This window comes from Eulemur rufifrons, chromosome 13 (assembly GCF_041146395.1).
Source record: "Eulemur rufifrons isolate Redbay chromosome 13, OSU_ERuf_1, whole genome shotgun sequence".
NCBI lineage: Eukaryota > Metazoa > Chordata > Mammalia > Primates > Lemuridae > Eulemur > Eulemur rufifrons.
The window spans coordinates 13,664,921-13,687,259 of record NC_090995.1 but is presented as its reverse complement, the minus strand read 5'-3'; positions in this window follow the sequence as shown (position 1 = coordinate 13,687,259).

Here is a 22,339-nt window from a genome sequence, read left to right as displayed (position 1 = left end):
GACCTGCCTCCAGAACGGCCATTCGTTCACCTGATTCGGCAAATCCCCCCCAACCCTTCCCAGCCCCCCTCTCGCTCCCAGAAGGGGAAACAGCCAAGTTCAAGGGAGTTTGTGGGGGGCCGGGGTGGGGGAGGGGAGCCGCCGAAGGCCAGAAGGTGAAACCTCCTGACAGATAGATTTTTCTGTTAATTATTATTCTTCACACTAAAACGGGAAAACAAAGTAGGCAGCAAAGAGAGGCTGCAGATGCTGTTCAATTTCAGACATTTCCCGGCATTTTGGGTGACACGCCACTGCCACCGCCACCGCCACCGCCACCAAACTCCCGCGGCCGGACAGGAAACGTGTCCGCCCGTCAGCCGGCGACGGAGGCGAGGAGGATTCCCCGCGGCCCGGTGTCCTCCTCGCCACCGTCCCTGCCCCGCCCCGACGCCGCGCACCTGTCGCCGTGGGGACCCCGCGCCACCGCGGCCCGCGGGGACACGCCCGCCACCTACCTCGCACATGGGCGAGGCGCCCTTGCTCGGCAGCGCGCAGCCCAGGAGCTCGGCGAGGAACTTTGCCATATACGAGCGCAGAGGCGGCTCCCTGCGGGCGCGGTCGTGTCGCCGGAGCCCGAGCGGCCGGTCCCGGGGACGTCGCGGCCCCGGCGGTCCGGCTGCGTGTGAGCTGCGCGCGGCCGATCGCATCGGCGGCCGGAGCCTCCGCGCCGCGGGAGCCGGGCCGGTCCGCGCCGGCCTTTCCCGCTGAATGTCGCCGTCACCGGCGTGAAGGGAAGGGCCCCGCCGAGGGGGTGGCGGGAGGGTCGACGGCGCGGCGGGACGGGGGCGGCGGCGGGCACCGCGCGGGGACCGGCCCGCCCCCGGGGGCGACGCCGCTCGGCGACACCGCTCGGCGGGAGCAGATGCCGTAAGCTCCCGGGGAGAGCGGGAGGCGAGGGGGCAGGGTCTGTGGCGGCGCCGCCGAGGTGACCCACTTCCCCGGTCCCCGCGCCCGCGCCGGGAGGGAGACGGCGCCGCCTCTGTCCGCGGCCGCCCCGGGCGAGTCACGCTGCCCACGGGGCTCCCCGCCGCGCCGGCCGCGCCTCCCTGCGGGGCAGGGCAAAGGCTCCCGAAACCTGCTCTGCCTCCCGTGTCACCGAACTGTCACCGAACTGTCACCGAACGGGCAGGCACAGGGGAGCCCCAGCAGGCGAGCGGCGACCCTGCAGGCTGGGCCGGGGCCAGATGAGCTCGGCAATGGCAGCTCCCTCCAGCCCTGGGCTCCAGCCCGGAAGGCAAGCGACACGGACAGTGTGGCTCTTTCTCTTTCCAAACCTGTAAAGCTTGTCTTCCGACACGGAAAACACTTTAAGGACACGGGTCTATATTACATATTTATTTTGCACCCCCATAGCTGCATGTCTCAGCTTTAACATGCTTAGGAGCGACCTACAGCGCTTGCTTAAAACACGAAGTCACAGACCCCCAATTCCCAGTGTTTCTGGTTCGGTAGGTTTGGGGCCACCTCAAGACCTGCTTTTTTATTAGGCCCCCCCGGGAGACCCCGATGCAGGCGGCGCCCAGGCTGAAGTCCGAGAAACACTGCTCTACCGGGTCACATCCAGGGGTCCGCACGCACCAAAACTGTACAAGCACTGGATTTGGTGACAGACACGGACCCTAGAGAAAGTTTTGCCAAATCTCCTGATTTTATATGCAAGGAAACAGAACCAGGAAAGTTCTGACTGCTTCATCAGGCCACACTGTATTAGTGACACGCCGGGCATGGAGCAGGCTTGTTGGACGGAGTGATGAAAGGTGGATGGTTGGGTGGCTGGTGGTGAACTGGTGGATCCAGATTCCCTGATTCTCATTCCAGAATTCCAGTCGGTACAGCAAACTCACTATGCATTTAGGGAATAAAAAGGGAAGGAGGCCGGGCGCGGTGGCTCACGCCTGTGATCCTAGCACTCTGGGAGGCCGAGGCAGGAGGATCGCTCGAAGTCAGGAGTTTTAGACCAGCCTGAGCAAGAGCGAGACCCCGTCTCTACTAAAAATAGAAAGAAATTATCTGCCCAACTAAAAATATATAGTGAAAAAAAAAATTAGCCAGGCATGGTGGCGCATGCCTATAGTCCCAGCTACTCGGGAGGCTGAGGCAGGAGGATCACTTGAGCCCAGGAGTTTGAGGATGCTGTGAGCGAGGCTGACGCCACGGCACTCACTCTAGCCCGGGCAACAGAGCAAGACTCTGTCTCAAGAAAAAAAAAAAAAAAGGGAAAGAAAGTAAATTAGCTAAATTAGATATATATTCAAACTACATTAGCTTGAATATATCCTCTCAGTGCTTCTCAAACTTTTTCAATCAAGTATCTTTCACAATAGATTATTAAGAGTATAAAGTTTCCTTGAAATCTCTGGTTTTATCTTCTGCATTCTATCCTACAAAATGTTCAGGTTTATTATAAAATAAAAAGACCCACCCCCATGAGTAAAACTAATGCTCCAAGTATGCTCTTTATCCTGTGATTTTCAGAACCCCCTGCAAGATGACCCCAAGCAGCAAAATCAAGAAATGTGGGCCGGGCGCGGTGGCTCACGCCTGTAATCCTAGCACTCTGGGAGGCCGAGGTGGGCGGATCGTTTGAGCTCAGGAGTTCGAGACCAGCCTGAGCAAGAGCGAGACCCCATCTCTACTAAAAATAGAAAGAAATTATATGGACAGCTAAAAATATATATAGAAAAAATTAGCCGGGCATGGTGGCGCATGCCTGTAGTCCCAGCTACTCGGGAGGCTGAGGCAGGAGGATCCCTTGAGCTCAGGAGTTTGAGGTTGCTGTGAGCTAGGCTGACGCCACGGCACTCACTCTAGCCTGGGCAACAGAGTGAGACTCTGTCTCAAAAAAAAAAAAAAAAGAAAGAAATGTGGCAGCTAGGTGCTCCCTGAAAAGAAAAGAGAAGGGAATGAAATCTGGGAGTCTCAGGCACTGTACCACTGGGGTAAACACAGGCTCAATTTAAATCCCACCACTGATACCGCTATGGATCGTATGATTTTGTCCCTTCCAAAATCCAGGTTGAAATGTAATCTCCAATGCAACAGTGTTGCGAGGTGTGGCCTTTGGGAGGTGAGGACGTGATGGAGGGAGCCCACCCCTCTTGTCCTTCCATCCTGTCACGTGAGCACGTGGTGTTTGTCCCCTCCAAAGGGTACAGTGTTTGAGGCACCATCTTGGAGGCAAAGAGCAGCCCTCACCAGGTGCCGACCTTGATCTTCAACTTCCCAGCTTCAGGAACTGTGAGAAATAAATTTCTGTTCTTTCTAAATTACCCAGCCCGTGGTATTCTGTTACCGCAGCACAAAACAGACTAAGACAGATGCTTAATAGCTGCGAGACTTCAGAAAAGTGACTCGACTTCTCCGAACTTCTATTTCTTCTTCTGCAAATGGGCATAATAAAAAGGTACCTACCACATATGGTTTACATCAGTTTTCTATTGCTGTCACAAGTTACTACAGTTTAGCAGTTTAAAACAGCCCTCACTTCTTATGTCACAGTTCTGTGGGTTACAAGCCTGGGTGAGTGAGCTCAAATGGGTTCTTCACTCACGGTCTCTTAAGGCTGAAGCCAAGCTGCCGACCAGGCTGGGCTCTTATCTGGAGGCTCTGGGAAGAACCCACTTTCAAACTCATTCAGGTTGTTGGCAGGATCCAGTTGCTGGCAGCCGTAAGTCGCGGTCCTTGTTTCTTGGCTGTCAGCCGGGAGCCCACCCTCTGCTCCTGGAGGCTGCCTGGACTCCTCACGTGGCCCCCTCCACCTTTAAACAGCAACTGCACTGAGTCCTTCTCACACTTCAAATCTCTCTGACTTCCTCTTTTGCCAACAGCCAGAGAAAACATTTTCCTTTTAAGGGGCTCATGTGATTGTATCAGGCCCACCTAGATAATCCTCCCATCTTAAGGTCAACTGATTCCTCACCTTAATTACATCCGCAAACTCCCTTTTGTCATGTGATGCAACAGAGTCACAGCAGTAATGCCAGGCGTGAGGATCGTGAGAGCCATCTGGACCTCCTGCTCACCACACGATTATTTTTTGAGAAATAAGTACAGGTATGTATTTAAAACACTTAGGACAGCGTTTTGTTTTGGGATGCTTCCAATGAGAACTCAGTAGAGGTTATTTTTTCCTACACATGGCTCTTTATTTGATTGTCACTACAACTCTGTATTATTTTAAAGGTGAGAAACTTAGAATCAAACAGATTCTCTTGGGCCGGGCACGGTGGCTCACACCTGTAATCCCAGCACTCTGGGAGGCCAAGGTGGGCGGATCGTTTGAGCTCAGGAGTTCGAGACCAGCCTGAGCAAGAGCGAGACCCCATCTCTACTAAAAATAGAAAGAAATTATATGGAAAGCTAAAAATATATATAGAAAAAATTAGCCGGGCATGGTGGTGCATGCCTGTAGTCCCAGCTACCCGGGAGGCTGAGACAGGAGGATCGCTTGAGCTCAGGAGTCTGAGGTTGCTGTGAGCTAGGCTGACGCCACGGCACTCACTCTAGCTGGGCAACAGAGTGAGACTCTGTCTCAAAAAAAAAAAAAAAAAGATTCTCCAGGACCACACAGTGTATTAGTGGCCGAGCCAGGAATCAAACCTAGGACAGCTGGCAGTCAAGTCTGCCCTTTTGTGATTACATGGAACCACGTCACTGAAAGCTGGGCACTAAGAGACAGGACAAAGGACAGATAATGTTCATTTGGAGGAGTGGGACAGTGATGAGGAGCAGAGGGATATTTACAGATTGTCACTTGCTATACATGAATCATCTATGGTTTAGGTGCACGGGAGGCTGCACTAAATACTCATGGAAATAAGAAAGTCTTTAACTCAACCTGGTGATTTTTACGGAGCAGAGGCATTTTCTTGTGATGATGTTCATCTGAAGAGGCTCTACATTCACTTGCCATCTAGACTCATTCCTCTGATGAGCTCGGCCTCCCTGTGCCCTCCCCTCCCTGACATATTGCATCGCGGAGTGGCAGGAGGAAATAGACATGTCCCAGAGGCAGCTGCCCGCTGACTCTACCTGGACAGCAAGAGCACTGCCCGGACCCCAGGGCACGCTGGGCCTGAGTTGCCGCCGTGTCTACTTCCTGCTGTCACTGGTAGAGCAGAGACAAACACTCAGGACAAAAGGAAAAGAAAAGAAAGCAGGCAAAGCAATAAATAATCCTATCATCCCTGGTCCTCCCCCATTGAGGACTTTGACTGCAGCATCCTTCACTCCAAGGGTTGTTCATATTCTTTGACCTGGTATTTTCCATTTCAGGAATTTAGCCTAAGAAAATAATCAGAGAATCTCTCAAAGATGATTGCATTTAAAATTGTTTTATGTCTGTAGGGGCAGGTGACTCTCTTTTCTACTGACACAGTAAAATCCACGGTCACAAGAACAAGACTGCACTCGGGCTGCCTGGGCTTGGATTCTGGCTCTGCCAAATACCAGCAGGGTAATCCTGGGCAGGTCTCTCCAATTCTCTAAGCCTCGGTTTCCTCCTCTGGAAAATAGGGATAACAATAATACTACCTCGTAAGGACTTAATTAGACAATACTATTATAGTACACTCATTTATTGGAATGATTATCATACTAACATGTAAACTTACTTTTGTGCAGCACCTAATGTTTGTGGCTGTGGGAGGCAGTTACTTTATGAGTATTAGTACAATAATCATATGAATATTCTAATTTTCTGATTTTCTAATTTTCTAATACTAATAAGGTACCTGGTCCATAGTAAGTAAAATAATATTTAATGGCCTAGAAAATGTCATTATATAATGCTTCTAAGGGACAGCATACAGTACAGTATGTCCTAAATTTGTAAAATGTTTATATATATATATATATATATATATGGTGAAATGGAAAGAAATATACCAAAAGGCAATAATACTTCTCCCTAGGTGATGAAATTAAGAATTATTTTCATTTTCTTCTTTACATAGTCCTTAATTTTCTAGAGTCTCTGCAGTGAACCTGAGCACTATACCAATTTCAAATGCTTTTTTTTTTTTTTCACAATCCCATAATTAAAAATTTGGACATTAAAAACAAAGTTATCAAGTTAATCTTAACTGATTTACAACCTTATCACTTCAATAAAACATTTAGAATGGACCAATGAACACAACTAAATCTACCACACTGGTAGTCTCTTGAAGAAATCTCTGGTGTTTGTGAAAAGATTCTACTAAATATCATCCACAGGGTGATTTTGAAGACATTCATCTTTGCTGTTAAGAGCTAACACTTTTTTTTAATCAACAATAGCCATGATCTAGGGATGGCAAAGTCTTAAGAGGCAAGTATAATCTATTTTTAAAACTTCTCTGTTTTCTCTTCTCATTTAGTTTATGAGGGAATGTAGAAGTTGAAGAATAAAACTTTGGAAATGGTCATTTTCCCAGAATGAGTAAGTCCAGGTAATTCGTGCCTGCCAAGCCATAAGAATACTACTTTCATTTACCCTGACTCCTCTGTGGCTCGCAGAGGGAGAGCTGGTATTGCAGCTACTGTACTCCAGCCTGGTCAGAAATAGAACAGTCTGCTTCATCAACTATTCCGACTCATTCTTGTCTGCGCAACACGTGAATTACCACTTTTCAAAAAATTAGGCTGTCATAAATTGCAATTAACACTGAAAGTCTACTGAAGGCGGCATAATTCTCTGATGATTCAGAAGGTACCTCGGTGTCTCTCACGGTGACAGGTTCACCAGCATAAAAATCATTTATCCCAGTAGGACGGACGAGGGGAGACGCTGGTTAACAGGAATTCTCATTTGCGGGAAATGCCAGCAAGCCGGGTTTCACTGTGTTTACAAGGTTGAATGAATGTCTACTGAGCTCTTTAAGCACCTCCTGAGAAAGGCACTCTATTTGTCTGAGATGTTATAATTACTATTGCACAGAAATACAATGGTAGCGTTCTATTTTACAACAAAGAAAATTAGATTACAAGTCATCCCACAACTCCGCCTCCCCCCGGCTGAGATCACACACCCTATGGAGTCACAACGGTGCCAATTACAACATCTTTTCATGCGCCGTGTGTGTCTCTGGCTTTCGCTGATCTGAATGGATTTCATACCAAATAGCAGCCACTGGCAGCAATCAAAACAATTTGGGGGGAAAATAGTTTCATCTTCTGTGTTCAAGAAATGCTATTGATTTAAATTTATTATTTGCCTCGTTTCTTTCTCGGTACAACGAGCTAGCCTGTGGCTTCTGTCTGGGTCCCTTTCCGGCCTCACCAGAATGGCAAAGCCTAACAATTACCAGGCCTTCCCCATCACCAGTTGCTAGAAGCCAATTTCCATCACAAAGAGAGTGTTTTTAAGATCATTTAGTTGAGTCCAACACTATACTCACATACGCCCTGCTTTAACAGGCGAAGAATGAGAGGCACAGAGAGGTTAAGTTCTTTGCCCAAGTTTACACAGCCACTACGATGGTGGAGCTGGGGCCAGATTCTAAATCTCCTGAGAGACAGCCCGCGCTCTTTCCATTGAGCCATTGCCTGAGTGCCCACTGTGTGAAACCCCACCCTTTCTCGGGGTGCTGGGCTTTGATTTTGCCTGGAAAATAGCACTTTTTTGAGCTAGGTGTAGGAAGGAAAGAAGGAAGTAGGATGGGGAAAGAGAGAGAGAGGGAGGGAGGGAGAGAGAACTCAGCATCATGTCCTAGAGGAACTATTCCCACATCACAGCCAAGCTTACGCCCCTGATATAGCAACTTAGGGGCCTGGCACAGTGAACTTCCGAGGTTTATTTATCTGAGAAGCTATGATCGGGCTCCCTGGAAGAATCTTTGGAATATACATGGAAGCTGATGGCCAGAGACGCTTTAGTAAGAAAAGAGACACATCTCACCTTCCCAGCCCTGCTCTGGCTGCCCTGGATGGGGAGGAGACATGCGGTAATGGGAGAAAGATTCAAGGTCAATGTAATTGGCTGAGGGTCAGCACCAGAGGGAGTTAGGCCGTTGAAGGAGTTAAGTCATTCAGTGTGATGCCAGTCACCTTCTAACACAACCCTGTAGGGAACTTGTATCATGACTCACAGGAGAGGCCCAGCCTGGAGAAACTGAGTCAGTAAATGGAAAAGTTGCAATATCAGAGGTGTGATAAGAGACTAAGAGAATAATCTATTCCTCTTTCCAGTCTGGGACTTAAGTCATTGTACTGCGGCAAAGGGCCTGGTTCACCGCGGTGACAGCTGAAGTGCCTGGGCAGGTGCATGACAACAGCAAAAGCCACCGTGGCATCAGGGATGTGCCACACCCTCAGGAGCCACAGCTCAGGAAGACAGAGCCGAAGTTCCCTGGAGAAAGAAGCGAAGCCTCGGTCCGGAGCCGAGTGCACCGACGGACAGCAGCGAGGGGAATCAGAGCCAAACATCTCGCCAAGGAGCACCAGAACCAGGACGGGGGCGCCTCCCACCCAGCAATGGTGGCCGCAGAGGTCACACGCACACAGGTCGCAGGCAGGTCGCAGGCAGGTCGCAGGCAGGTCGCAGGCAGGTCGCAGGCAGTGCGGCAGAGAGAGGAACAGCCGCCATCCAGCAGGGACGGGGCATGGACAGCGCTGCCTGGCGAGCCTGCCCGGACCCCCTGCGAGAAACGGAGCCGGAAGCCAAGCGTCCAAAAGCTCACCCAGGAGGGGCTTGCAGCAAATACCACTGCTGTTTGCATTTCATTGCTTCACACCCCTCCTCTGACTGGCCCACCATCCTAGCTGGCGTGGCCACATCTGTGACAGTCCCCGTGACCGACGACAGCTGGGACAGCAAAGGGACAGGCTCCTGGCCCTGGCCAGACCCTCCCCATCCTCTAAGGTTTGGTGCGGCTCTAACAATCCACGGAGGTCCAGGTCTCCTCTGCGTTCAGCAGGAAGTGAGATTCAAGAGTCCTGGGCAAGGTCATCATCCCTGGGGCTTCGTCGCCACCAATACGATTCTAAATTAACTCAAAGTCAGACCAAATCTAAACACCCGGGGGGGAAGGGCAAGGCTAATCCCGCACCAGCCTGGCGGGGAAGGACGGTTCCCAGCCAGCCGCACACCTCCACGGTTCTATAGCAGCCACGTGTCGAAACCAAAGCTTTAAACAAAAAAAATACCATTTCTATTTTCTTCATTCTGTCGCCTGTCATCCCTGACCTCTCCGTTCCCACGGGCAGAGGTGTGTTTCCGACGACAGCGTCCACAGCCAAACGGCTCAGGCCGTGATCTGGGATCCACGCTCCTGGTCCTGCCCACCCTTCATCTCTACGGTGATAACGCTAACAGCAGCCAGCAGGTCGCTACGTGGGTGGCACTCCGCTGAGCGCTCTCCGTAGGTTATTATGATTATTACATTTCATCATGTCATCGCCTCCTTTGGGTGACACTCTCGTAATCCCCACTTTACAACCGAGGAAAACACGGAATGGAGATGTTGTTTACCTTCCCAAGGTCACGGAGCTGGAAGGAGACAGACACCCAGACCACGTCCTCACCCAGCATCCCATCGCTCTTAGACTGGAAAAACGGACCGAGTTTAAAGATCACATGCAAATGCAAAATAACGCAAATTTTGTTGACGGAATAAAAGTGCGCAGAACTGAAGAATTTTGACCCCTAAGCCTTCAAGCCTGCAAAAGGGGGCATCCGAAGCTTACTGTCCCCCTGTCACCCCTGCCCAGAACTTGCTTGCTGGACAATGCTAGGAGAATTCTAACGGCGTTCCCACACAACGCTCCAATTTCTGCTGCCAGATTTCTCTAACCTAAGTGAAATTTTAAATTAAGAGCTCCATTTGATTGGCTCGACTTATTTTCATCTCTTTAAGAGCTTGAGATGCCCCCATAGCAATTATCGTTTTAAAAAATGACATCAGAGTTTTAGATCAAAGACCCAACACCCACATAACTTTAGTGCTTCCATGAGTTACAGCGACCAGAACAGGCCCATCAATAGTCACAAGATTTTCCTCAAAGGAGGAAAAAAGTCAGCCTCATCCCTCGGGAAAACAGCACTCAGGGTTCGTCTGGGAAAAGCTGTCAGACGTCCGGGGTCTAATCTGCACCCACTGGGAATGAATGCCCGACATTTAATGCCAACCACTCCTGGGTGCATGGCAAGATGTTGCAGATACTCATTTCAAGGATGCAGTCTGTAGGGGATAGACGGAGATCAGGAAAGAAGAAACCATTCGTTTAAATATGCCAGAGGCAAGAGAAAACAAAATGAAAGTAAATATAATTACAGAAAGGGTGACCTTAGTAACTTATCCCAAAAGACAAAGAAAACACAAATGATCTAAACTAAAAAAAAAAGGCTTTGAATCAAGGTGGAAAAAAGGGGGAAAAAATAGACTCTTTGTGTTTGATTCTGGAAACATATATTATGCTCACACTGTGAGCTGGCGGGCAGATGGTTGAAGCTCGTACGAGGAATATTAAATCTATTTGGAATCCTCTTGCCCTCCTGACACACACTGCAGATGCCTAGGGGGCAAGACAATGAGCACACAAATGCCTACAAATCACTGGGATTCTGTCACCGACTGGGAAGTCCTCACTGCGTCCCCAAGCACAGGCAGCTTCGTGGGCTGATCCATCCCTCTGAGCAGGTCAGACAGAGGGTCAGAGAGAAGCCCAAGCTCTCTGTCTCTCTGTCTTTCTCTCTCTCTCAAACACACAGCATCTCTTTGTATTCAGCCTGGCTTCTGCCATCCTAGCCAGATATGAAACGAAATGACACATGAAAAGCACCCAGCATACAGCCTGTTCGTGGGGTTCAATCCGTCTTTGCGATCTCTTCAGAGGAATGAAAACAGACCATTAGAGAGCTTTGAGAAGCCAGGAGCAACGAAGAGTCAAAAAAACTCTTCCCCTGTACAGTTGCTTTTCACTGTCTGTATTTTCCAATGAGCAATCATTCCACGACACGGCGAATGAAGGTCACGCCCATTCCACTGATACCACCTGCAAAGAGCAAAGCACGAGACCCAAGTTAACCATGCCGAAATCATAGAAAATGCCACACCGCCCTGTCTCACCGGAGCTCTACATCCCAGTGGCTCATGAATATTTGGAAAGCACGGTGCTTTAAAGCCCGGCTCCTTAAAGCACAGTTCACAAAACCGATACCACTGGCGTCACTAGGAGCTGGTTAGAGATGCAGAATCCCAGAATACGCCCAGACCAACTGAGTCACAATCTGCACGTGAACAAGCTCCCAGATGATTGGTTTGCTCGTGAAAGCGCCGCTCTGGAGTACCGATCTCCAACGTGTGGCCTGTAATCTGTTAGGGTACAGAAAGAAATTTTACAACTTCTGTTTGTTTCATTTTCATCTTACTGTTTTCAAAAAAAATTCAGCTTCTCTACAGTTCGGCATTTAGCTTGACAGTGGTACACATACAAACTTACAAATAATTATACACACGCTACAAGTGTGGACTCAACATGTTTTTTTGACTGATGGGATTTTTTATTTTAAAAAAATGGGGGCCGGGCGTGGTGGCTCGCGCCTGTAATCCTAGCACTCTGGGAGGCCGAGGCGGGTGGATCGATCGAGGTCAGGAGTTCGAGACCAGCCTGAGCAAGAGCGAGACCCCATCTCTACTAAGAATAGAAAGAAATTATCTGACCAACTAAAAAAATATATATAGAAAAAAATTAGCCGGGCATGGTGGCGCATGCCTGTAGTCCCAGCTACTCGGGAGGCTGAGGCAGAAGGATCACTTCAGCCCAGGAGTTTGAGGTTACTGTGAGCTAGGCTGACGCCACGGCACTCACTCTAGCCTGGGCAACAGAGCAAGATTCTGTCTCAAAAAAAAAAAAAAAAAAAGGGGGTGATACTTCTCCTGGCTAAGCTCTGGTCTAACGGGCCGTCTCTCTGTCCAGGAGGCTTCCACTACCATGCGTTGACTAGATCCCCCTGCCTCCTCCCGGTTTCCCTACAAATACGTACAGCAGCGCACAGCAGGGTCCTTCCCTTGGAGCCCTTCCCAGCATTTGTCCAGCTGTGCCCAGCCCAGCTTGTGCCTCAGCTGTCTGGCCAAAGGACAGAGCAAGAGAACACACGCACCGAGATGACCATTCGCCTGTGACTTTCCTATAAAACTCACTTTACCCCTCTGCCATGTAATACTAGCACGTTCGGGTCCTTGGCAAGACCCACAGATAATCATCCTCATAATTAACTCATTTCATTTTGAGTAGGTGCCACGAAGCATCGTGGAAAGCAGGCATAGTGTGGAGGGCCAGAGAAAGCCTCCGTGAGGAAGTGATATTAAAGTGGGGACCCAAAAGATGACCGTGGCAGGAACATTCAGGCCAAAGCAGCAAGTGCAAATGGCCTATGTGAGGACGGAGTTCTGAATAACGGCTGGTGTTGCTGGAGGTTGGTGAGCAAGAGAAGGTAGCAGGGGTGAAGCTAGAGGGGAAGACAGGGTACACATGTTGGAGCCATGTTACGGAGTTTGCACTTCATTGCATGGGACTTCTGAGCCTAGGGTGATGTCCTAGATTGAGTTGATCCAAAAGCAGAGCCTGAGACAAGGATTGGGTCCAAAGAGTTTATCTGGTAAGTAATCCAGGAGGCATGGTGAGGGCTGAAGAAGACAAGGAAGCAAGGCAAGCCATTAAGAGGGTCACCGGTGAGTGCTGTGTGTAATTAGGGCTCAGTCTGGAAGATTGCAGGAGACAGGCCTCAGAACGCTCCCACCAGGAGGCAGGGAAACTGGATACAGATTCCCCACTCTCACCGTTCATCAAGAGATGCTACTGCAGTATTGACACCCACCATGCATGCAAAATGAGGACGGGCCTATGGCCAAAGAATGCCCTCATCATCTGCAGGTGGCCACGCCATGTACAGGTAGGGGGAACAACCCATCCCTGTTTGCCCAGGAATTTCCTGATTTTAGCACTGCAAGTCCTGCATCTGAGGAATCTTATGTCCCAGGAAAACTAAGATGACTGGTCCCCCATTATAGGAACTATCTGCACGTGACCTCTGAGGTGGGTCAAGGTGCTGACAGCATCTGCAAAACGGCATCAAATGTTTCCACAATTACACCCTGTCCAGATCCTGAAATACCACTGACGTTTTGTCACCAGAAAAAATAGAAATAATAACATACCTTAGCAATGTCCAAGAAGACTACGAAACTAGACATTAAAATTTCCAGAATGCAAAAACTGTTATTGCTCGAAGTAACATGTCTGGATCAGTTTCCTGTGGCTGCTGTAACAAATTTCCACAAACTTCAACACTACAGATTTATGATCTCATAGCTCCGGAGGTCAGAAATGCTAAAGTGAGGCAGCAGGGCTGTGTCCCTTATGTGGACTCTAAGGGGGAGAGAACTCGTTTCCCCACTGATTCCAGTCTCCAGAGGCCGCATCCCTCGGCTTGTGGCCCCACAGCACCCTGACTTCTGCTTCTGTCATCACATCTTCTTCTCGGACTCTGACCTTCCTTCCTCCCTTTTACAAAGACCCTCATGATCGCGTTACATCAACCCGAATAATCCAGGATAATCTCTCTATCTTAAAATCCCTAACTTCATCCTGGCCGCAAAGTCCTTTCTGCCCTGGAAGGTAATGACATATTTACAGGTCTGGGGATTAGGACATGGACATCTTGAGGGGTGCTCATTATTCTGTACACGGTGATGTTCTTAATTCTAAGACACATCTAATTATACACCCATTTAGTAGCAGATTTGGGGAGTGGGAACCACTGCCACATTAAATGTGTGTTTTTACTGTGTACCCTGATTGAAGAAATGCTAAAACGTGGAAATTGCACAGCTGGGAATAGAGGAGATCTGCAGTTTTATACGGGCTCGGGCTCTGCATTCCAAGCCTACGGTGACAAACAAACGAATATGTTCATTCAGTACCTGTTTGTTTCGTCTCTCCCAGGTCCTGGGCCCTGGGGTGCAGCAGTAAGACACAGGCTCTGCCCGCGTGGAACCTCCTTTCTGCGGGAGAAGCAGAGGACGAGCAGCCACGCGGGAGGGGATGGGAGGGGACGGGAGCCACAGCACAGAGCAGAGCCGAGTCAGGAGACGGAGCCTGTCACAGCGCGGGGGGAGGAGCTCGTGCAGACAGAGCAGGTGACGGCAGGCACGGGAGGAGGTGACGTTCACACACAGACCCGCAGGGAGGCTGAGGAGCAGGACGTTAGACACAGGAAGCCCACACACGGGGACGGGGAGGCAGAAAGACGCCTGGCACCGGGACACGCCTCAGTTCCACAGGAAAGAGCCTCCCAACCACCACTGACCCTACCCTGAAGCAGATTACTCCTCAAGGGACAGTAACCACGAAACTTGACGGAGGAAATATTTTTTTCTCTTTTTTTTAAGGATGGGTGGGAGATGCAGAGGGACAAGAAGGGGGATGTGGCTGGACGTGAGGAAACTATTTGCTGTAAAATTTAACAGCAGAAGCCACCATGATGTTCCTAATTTAAACCTGTATTAAGGGCCTGCCCGGAGACAGCCTGGAGGAGACAACTGCTCTCAACTTCCTACTTTCCACTCCCTTAGCACCTGGCTTAGTTATTTTAAAAGTTCAACTGGGCATATTTTTTCGATTTGCTCTCCCAGTGCTCCAGTGTCTCCACCACCTTTACCCTGAAACATCCTGCACGACTCTCCTGCAGCCTCGTCCCCTCATCAGAAAACCAAAGCTCTGGCAGGCACGTGACGCCTGTCCCTCCTGCAGGCCGAGGGCCACGACCAACGTCTGTTGATTAAAACCCCATCAAAGGGAATGAGCACGCGCCTTGGTCCTTCTCAGGAGAAAGGGCAAAAGGCCATCTGGGAACTCCCGGCAGCGTCGTGACAGCTACAAATTGCCAATTATTAATGGCTCCCAATCTAACAGCCAGGCTGCGACAGGGACTCTCGGTGTGTTGGGAAAAGGCTGGAGACGGCCCGTTCCCCAAACGAAAGGGCAAACACACAGGCACAAAGACCTTCCCCCAGGCAGTTCAAACGCTCAGAATCTTGCAGCTGCCCAGAGGTGACTCATTAGTGGTGGGAGGGTGATGCCTCAAGCTGTGGCTCATGACTGAATCATGTAACACACACCTTCCTATTGACCTTGAATGACACACCCAGTGTGTGCGGACATTAGATCTGCAATCAAGGTAAATACAGTTAATACAAACACTATGCGGAATTATTTAGGGAATCGAAATAGGATTGTTTTTTGGTCCCTTATGTTTTTCATAAAAATTGCTCACCCACGTGCCTGTGATTCTGAAGGTTATTTTATAAATCATTAGGATGACGAATAGATACAGTTTGGTGACCCAGTTGTCATAGATGTTTAGCTTAAACTTCTAGCTTATAGAAGTAAATTTATAGGATTCCATTATTGTTAGGACAGTCATTTTAAAGCCATACTCCTTCCTATATAAAATATCTTGACCCAAGTCCTACAAAAAATAATAATAATAATAATGAGGACCTGGAAATTTATAATTGTATTTGACCTGAAAATGCAACTGTAACCAAGTAACCGGGAAATTTTCAATAACAGCCTGGACCGAGCCGAATACTTTCCAAGCCATAAATCACAGGTTTGTTGGACAACCTTACAAGTTAAATGATGCAGGCAATTTCAGTGCATGCTGGTGAGATGCCCGCTGAAATGAAATGTGAACCACGACCTGCAGGGAGATGCTCAGGCTGATCCGTGAAGATTTAGCCATAAGTCACTCATTAGTGTTAATGGAGCATGACTCTCAAATTCCACATGACACCTTAGCCTCTTACTGCCTGTGGAGAAGGTAGATCAGGGCGGTATCAACAGCTGTAACCTGAGAAAACTGAAGGTAAATAAAGTGTCTTCACCTATTGGAATTGGAGGGAACCAAAGATGTTGATCAACCTCTACTTTTATTAAACTGTCAATAGAGGATATTTTATACCAAAGCTCATCTGTCATTCATCACCAAAACCTACCTTCCACCATGGCACTTCCGTCCCTACATATGTAACTAAACTGCCAAGCAGACATGGAGGACAGCCGTTCTGTCTCACTACACCTTTGGATCTTTCAAAATCTAGATTAGCGTGTCAGCCATAATAGCTGCTCAGTAAATAATTCTTGATGAGAAGGAAAAGGAGGAGAATGTAAAATATGCTCAGGTATAATCCTGAACAGGGAGAATAATTACAGGCAATAAACAGGCCTCAAATGCAGGGACAATTTCAAACAGTTTTAACACCCCCAGTTACCCCCACGTCTCAGTTTAGAAGGTGCCATTTTGTCATTCAAAATCGGGTGTCACTCAGCCTAGACTACGCCTTGTGGCTCATTCAGCTGAGGTTGGTATCACAATACGTTTAACCTCCACGGTGTTTACCCTCCACTTGCTCAGCTAACAGCAAGACTCGACAACGACAACGGGATTTTTACGTAAGTGTCCTGTTAGACGGCATCCTAGTGAGACAGGATAGAGAAATAACGTCTGCAGGCACACATTGCTAACGCGGGGTGAAGCTCACTGGTGTGTGGGCAGCGACCCTGATCTCTCGCGTGCAGAACCACTCTGTATCATGAATAAGGTCCTGCACCCCAGGGGTGTTCAGTCATGGTGACTCACAACTTCCTGTCCGAGTTGGCAATTATTCTTGAGAAGGATTGATTCTCCAAGTTAGGTAGTCAGGGATACTAACTTACATGAAAACTTTTCCACCCATAGGCATCTGTCGCCTGTTCTAATAACAGCTACATGCGCCAAGCACAACGGTAAATGTTTTCTAGACGTTACCTGCTCACGACAACCTTGATAGGTGGAAATTACCTTCCGCGTTTCACAGAGACTAAATAACTTGTCAAAGGTCACGCGGCTGCTATCCAGATATACTAAATCACAGGGTGCACGATATTTTCAAAGTTGAACTAAATTAAAAGGACGAAGCTGAGCTTTCCATTGGATTAAACTCACTCAGAAAGGACCTGAAGAGTTAATAGTCTAAGATATATACATAAAACACCAATTTCTGACACTCAATGAGCCAAAGGATGTCTCCATCTTGAATGTCAATGGATTGTTTAAAGGGAGAGTTGAGACCTGCTTTGAAGGAAAAGTCCTGTCTAGGGAAGACACCTAACCCATGAAATCATTTAGCATTTGCGATTATTTTAGCTTTTTAAACATAATACGTGCTCATTTTTGCAAACTTATAAATACAGAAAAGATGTAAACAAACAAACAAAAATCTCATGATCTCTGGACCCACAGGGAACCTCTGTTAACATTTTGGTGTAATTTCTTTCTTCCTTTCTATTTTCTACATAGTTTTTATTTAGTTGATTTCATATCACAAATATAGCTTTTCATTCCCAAGGAGATTCGGGTAGGGTAAACATATATAAATTCAGTTTTCATCTCAGCATGTTGAAGTGATACACATTGGTCAAAATCATTTACAAAAGGTTGACTTTTAGAATACTAGTTTCAATTCATTGGTTTAAAGGAGCTGACCCAAAGAAACCTAAATTTATTCAAATGTTACTGTTATAAAAGTCCTTCAGGTTTTCTGAGCTACATCACTTCACAAATTTCCCTAATGACAGGAAGTCCCAGTGAGAACTACAGAATTCTGCAAAGTCCGAGCAAGCAAAAAGAAAATTAAAAATTGTGAGGAAAAGGACATTAAACAGATTTTGTTCATTTGTTTTAATTAGTATAGCTGAATTTTAATTATCACAATTCTTCACCAGATCCTGGTAAATGTGCTGAAACTATCTTGTAAAATTAACAAAGCTTCAACACCACAAGGCCTTGTTTAATTTCATTCTATTCTCCACTTGCAAAAAGAGTGACTTCAGCAAGAAGACAGGGCATCTGAAGCAGACAAGCAGAAGTTCTGCATCTAGCACAGTTCATCATTAGCGAATGACCGAGTATAAAAATGAATAAGTGATTGTTTCTCTTGTCTCCCCAGAAGGAGTACAGAATCCACAAGGACAGGGATTATAATTAGTTTCTCCCTCATACAAGAAACATCAGTAGAAGGCTGCGTTCTCGGGAATCAGTCAGTAGACATCCCTTAGCACGCACATCCGAGGAGGAACAGGTCTCACCCTGCCCCGCTGCAAAGAACAGAGCGGTCTGGACATAACCCGCCAAGGCAGCGAGATCCCAGGAGAAGAAGACCTCTGCTGCTTCTCCCCTTACCCCACAGGCAGGTTTTTCTAAATGGCAGGATCGTCCACAGACTGTCAGAGGAATGACTTGTTGTTCCCCGTGGTGGTGAATCCATGAGGCTAACACTCGGGATACACACGCAACCGGAGTCCAGGCCTGCACTCCCGAATCCATCCGGGGTCCACGCACATCGGAGTGGGTCTCTCTCTGTCATGGAGATTACTTCACCTAAAGATAGGAGAGGCTAGGAGGCCAAGGTAACAGCTGCACCATCTAGGAGGGTCTCCTGATCCTAGCACTGTGCCATCTGACCCCTGATTCCTGTCACTCCCGCTCTCGCCGGCCACCATCAGACGAGATCCTGACTCTGCTGCCTGCCTGAGTCCTTGATCCTATCATCGCCTACCATGACTTTGTTTTCACTTAATTCAACCCATTGCTGGGCTGGGTGTGCTGCTGGGTTGGTTCTAGCCAGGATGTCAGTTTCGGACCCCACCCTCACTCTGATCCCTAACTCACCACCTGCAGCCACTGCTGTGTCCTTCGTGTCGCTTTACCTGCAACCACCTGCCACCCACGGCCACAGACAGTAGCTCCTGCACAGAAGTAAGCTGACATTTCTGCAAATGAAAGGCTTTGAATTATCATGAAAGCAACACACATGCACACACACACGCATTGTAACAAAATTTAGACAATGCAGAAAAACACAAACTAGGATACAAAGCTTCCTCATAACGAGACTCAAGGAACAGCCACCAGTATTACTGTGCACTCTTGCAAATTCCTTCCTAATTCAACGTCTTAGTTACGGGAGAAGAATTTTGTTTCATCGTGTTATGCATCAATATGGATTGAAAGTCACAAGAGGAAGAGACCACGGGGCTGTAAGCACACAGTGTAGTCAATAAATAGCTTTTGGCACTAATTGTAGAGGAAATCAATCGCTAAGAACAAAAGTAGGAGGAATCTGTCACAATTCCATGTCTGTTTGTCTCCCTGGTTGGCTGCCTTGAATTCAACAACAGTTTCATTTAGAACGTTTATGGGTCATACATGAAGACCGGAGAGAGGCATGGGAAGGGTTTGGCGTAATGGTTCAAACTAAGTTTTGCTTTGCTCCAATCAATTGTTTCAACCTACTGGGCTTCCTTCCTAACAGTGAAGATTTGATTCTATCACCTATTTGAATTACCAGGCCTGGTTTCTGTAAGTCAAGTGCGCAATGGATTTTAAGCATTACATACATACGGCTGTCTGAAGTTGGATTAGTCTTTACCACACAGATTTCAACGAATCTCTCTGTCTGGGTGGTCACGGTTCACAGGCAAAGTTTCAATACACACACACACACACACACACACACGTATGAATACCCATAAGTCTTACAAAAGTTAGATACAACCAATAGTTTTATTTCACCTCTGTACAGACACCTGCAGTCAAACTTAAAACCTTGTTAGGCTAATAATTAACTCTAAAAACAGGGGACACAATCACTATTAATAAATAGAGGTATTAGTTTTTCTTGCTGGGAACCAAAGAACAGCATTCAGTTTTGGGGGGATGTATCCAGATGCCTAAGGATGTGTGTGCAGATGTGTTACATGCATTTATATGTACTATATGTAACATGCAAGGGACATACATACCTCCCCAGCTAAAACCAATGTGCATGAGGAGGCCTGGAATGTAATCAACTTACCACTGCTCTTCAGGGATTCACCGCAGGATATAAAATAAGAGCACAAAGCTGCTCCACTTGGCCTTTTCCTTTCAGGAACTGAATCTGCCTCCCCCTTCTGCCATATGTTCAGGTAGCTTTCCCTGGTACCTCATGCAGCTGTGTCATTGAATTCCCCGACCTTAATGAATAAACTAATTACAGTCTGAAATGAACTCTCGCAGACTCGCTATCTCCTGCCATAGATCAAGGAGAGGACTTTATTCCCACAAGTATCTGCTAATTTGCATTCGCCATTAAAAAGCGCATCAGAGCCCCCTTTCCCTCCTCCAGCCGGGCAGCCAGAGCTGCACTGATAGGATTCTACACCGACGGTATCAATTCTTCACACTCCACGTTCGCAGCAGTAAATCTGCCACCGCCACGATTCTCAAGTAAAATGCGACCAGGAATCTATTGATTTACTTGAGTCGGACGGCAGCTCTGATATAATTGTAGGTTTCACGGCATTAGATTTTATAACGGAGCGCTATCATTCCTTTGGGTCTTGGAGCTCTGTTTGTTTATAACAGGTGTCCGAAGAGGTCAAAATGAAGGGTTGTCCCTTGGAAGCATTTGGATGTAGTAAGAGCAACTTTATCAAACACAGACATAGCAGAATCGATGTCAAAAGTTATCAAGAAAAGCTAGGGAGAGACGGACACTAGACGAAAATCATTATTAATTCTCTGAATTCAATGTCTGCCCTCTGCCCCAGAGGTCCAAACAGGGAGCCCGCGGTACCTGTTAATCGTAACCCTGGGTCTCTTCTTACAAAGGCACTAGTCCCATCATGAGGGCCTCGCCTCATCGAAACTAACTGTTTCCCAAAGGCCTGTCTTCAAATACCATCACAGGGACACGGAAGGGTAGACTTGCAACATGCCAATCTGGGGGACACGTAGCAACTTCAAACCATCACAGAAAGAGGGAATCGATAGTACTTTTTCCATGGCCCAACCGTCCAGCCAATGGCATCATCTTCACTGCACACACTATTTGACATCACTGAACAACCCATTGCCTTCTGACACTATCTCACACCTTGGATTTTATAATATCGCTCCTTCCTCCTTCCCCCTCTCAGTCTCCTTCTTCTGCTCTTTCCGGCCTTTTTCCTCCTGCTCCCAAATTAAACGTCAGTGTTCCCCAGCACTTGATCATGGCCCCCTTCTCGCCTTGCTCTGCGCGCTCTACTGAGCAAAATCACCAGTTCTTGTAACTGACCTACATCTGCAACCCACGGCTCTCCTTTCCAAATGAATTACCCATAGTCTTTTTCCTCTCCAGTCCGTCTGCCTCACTGCTGTTAGAATTATATTTTTAAAGCATGTATCTGATCACATCACCTCTCTGTTTAAAAAGCTCTGGTGGCTCTCAATTGTCTAGGACACGGTTTCTGAGTATAGCATTGAAGTCCATGAAGTTATATCCGTTTCCCACTCTCTAATTCTCATCACCCACTACTAAGCAGAGCACATGTACCTTATGTTTTTCTTTAAAACACACACACACACACACACACACACACACGCACGACTCCACCACACACAGGCACGGATTTTGCCATTCCTCACATCGTTTCCTTCCTACCCATTATATCGTTCTCTGATGAACCCCTATTCATCCTTTAAGGCTCAGTTCCAATGTTCACGGCTCTGTGGTGCTTTCTGCAAGCCTACTCAGGAGAGTTAACTTAGCGTAGTCCAGCGAAGATATGATTACGTTGTAATCGAATCAGTTTTTTACATATTTATCTTTTCTCTAAGATTCTGAGCTCTTTTAGGGGCAAATGACACAGTATGAGCATGCAGAGTAAATTAAAGGGTACACGTTTGCTAACATTCTCACTGCCACAGACAGTCCTCCCTACCTTTAGGAAGCAGAATCTTCTGGAACAATAAAACCTTGGGTAGAAAAAAAAAATGTTTTTTTAAAAAAACCTTGGGAAGACATAGAAAGGAAATTGACCTAAGATGTACAAAGTTAACACTGATCAGTTAAGCCTGGGTCTGAGGCAGAATTAGCATAAAGTTTAAGAACACGGGCAATGAAGCCGGACAACCTGTGTTTGAGTTTACCAGATAAAATACAGGGCAGTCGTTTAAATTTAAATTTCAGACCAATAATGAATAATTATTTAGTGCATGTCTGCAATATTGCAAAAAGAGGGCAAGTATTGCATGGGTGTCTTTTTTTGTGTGTATTTTTCCCCAATCGGGCAACCCTGCTGAGGTTCAAATCTCGGTTCTGCAGCTTCCTGACTGTGTGACCTTAGGCAAATGAATTAACCTCTCTGTACTGAGGTGTCTCATTTTAAAAGTGGAAATAATACAAGTAGCCACCTCACAGAATTGTTGTGAAGATTAAATGAATGAATTAATATTCTTCTTTATAGC